The sequence below is a fragment of the Miscanthus floridulus genome, chromosome 5 (assembly GCF_019320115.1).
Source record: "Miscanthus floridulus cultivar M001 chromosome 5, ASM1932011v1, whole genome shotgun sequence".
NCBI classification, from domain to species: domain Eukaryota; kingdom Viridiplantae; phylum Streptophyta; class Magnoliopsida; order Poales; family Poaceae; genus Miscanthus; species Miscanthus floridulus.
Genome location: NC_089584.1, coordinates 19,237,819 through 19,239,783, shown reverse-complemented (window position 1 = coordinate 19,239,783; position 1,965 = coordinate 19,237,819). Strand labels below are relative to the sequence as shown.

General features: G+C 51.2%; 1 pseudogene; it reads right to left on the bottom strand.

The window, feature by feature from the left end:
- Window positions 1–257: 257 nt before the first annotated feature.
- On the bottom strand, window positions 258–1,293 carry LOC136449622 (LEAF RUST 10 DISEASE-RESISTANCE LOCUS RECEPTOR-LIKE PROTEIN KINASE-like 1.2; annotated as a pseudogene).
- Between the last annotated feature and the right edge of the window lie 672 nt (window positions 1,294–1,965).

The following is a 1,965-nucleotide window of genomic DNA, read 5'->3' as shown; positions in this document are numbered from 1 at the left end:
AAATCGAACTTACCGGCTACCTCTCGGAAGATCGGGCCTGTACTCATCAGAAATTTTCTTTCGTGCTTTTTTTTCCTCGATCACGCAAAAGGTTTGCGCGTCTTTGTATTAAGGTAGAGAAAAAAGTTTAATACAACACGTCTTAGCGGCGTCCTAGAAGGTCAGAAGAGTTGTACATAGACGCTCAGATCCACCCTAGTGTACTGAAATCTATATTGTTACATTGGACTTTGATCAACCCAAATTACGACGCCGGCTACGAGCCCGGTATAATGTGTTTTGCTAATACCAGGCTTACGTACGTTGGTTTTCGAGTAATCGAGTCGAATATATACTACAATCGCAGGCAAATCAAGATGGAGAAAACAGCAGAGAAACAGAATAATAAATTACTGAATCGTAAGCATAAACAAATATACTGACCGCAAATAAACCATTCCTCGCCGTCGGAAAAGTGGCACACCAGGGCATCCTCGCCGACATGGACCCGGCACTTGCCGCCGCTCACCGTGCATGGTGTGCAGTCCTCTGCCGTGTAGTTGTGCTCTAGCAGAAACCCACCCTTGATCAGGCGCTCGTGGTCGGCCGCCGCCGCCCATGGTATCCCAGCACCGGCATCAACGCCACTGTGCAGTTCCCCGGCAGAGGCTTCTGAATGTCGTCGGGACTGTTCTTCCCAGCTAGCCAGGCGAACGAGTTGGGCGAGTCGCCGTCGGCACAACTCACTGGCGCCGCCCAAGGAGGCACCTGCCCAGGAAGAACAGCTCCTCGTTTCTGTTGCTAATCTGGAACGGACCAAGGCCAAGGTCAGAGGAGGTGTTGACGCCGAGCTTGACGTCGCAATAAAAGCTGTCGTAGGAAAGCTCGACGTTGGTGACTATGAAGGAGCCGTTGTCATAGAAGATATCCATGATCTGGTACATCCAGTAGGAGTTCTTCAGGGATACGTTGCCCTTGTCGCACGCGACCTCGAAGGCCCGGTAGCCGCACTCCGGCCGATGCGCGCCGGCGAGCCAGAACGGGTAGGAGATGTTGAGGTTCCCGCACGACGCCGTCGTGCACGGCACCGTCGACATGTTTACGGCGGCGACAGCGGTGGTGGGACTGGCTAGCAGCACTGGCAGGGCGAGCAGTAGCATGGCTGGGCAGAGTAGCACGCCAGCGGCGGGAACAGAGCACTCGTGCATCTTTTTGCGCTGCGAGTTGCGGCACAAGGGGAAAACACTAGTAGGGGAGAAAGATTTGGGAAGAACTCGCAGAAGAAGATGGCCGTGGCTGATGCATGCGTCGAAGACGCGAAGGATGTTGCCGAATGAGCTGACCGGCCGGTCCGGGTCTCTGTTCTCTGGTGGACGAGACGCTGGAGGGAGGCTTTCTGAGCAGGAAGCTGATGTGGACCTCAGTTGGTGGGAGCAGGCCCGACACGTGGGTCCATATGCCATGGGCCACACCAGCCAGCGACCGAAGATCGGTTTGGTGAAGACTTGGTGTAGTGCTGAAACAATCTTTTAGCTACCCCAACAAAGGAACGTGTCTGCTAGCCCAAGCTGATGACTGAGGACTGACGAGTCTGTCTGATCAGTACAGACACCGTTGGACAAAACCATTACGGACTATGTGAAACAAGTGTGGACAAAACCATTACCGTTGCCCAAACACGGTAGTGCACCAACTCATCAGTGACTCGCGCGTTGCTCAAAAGCCAAAACGATAACGATCCTATCATGCATCTTAATTTTTTTAGTATCCCAATCAACCGATCCTACATAAAAGCTTCATAGGATTTTTACATAAAACTTAATCCCGATACTACGTTTTACAATACTATGCAATAATCTGTACATTTAATATTAAAGAACAAATGTTTTTTTCGGCTCGCTTTAATTTCTTTCGTCTCACTTTTTCTACTTTCCAAACTGCACTCCCGCCTTTCATATCTGGTGATCTGGATTTATAGCCCGTGCT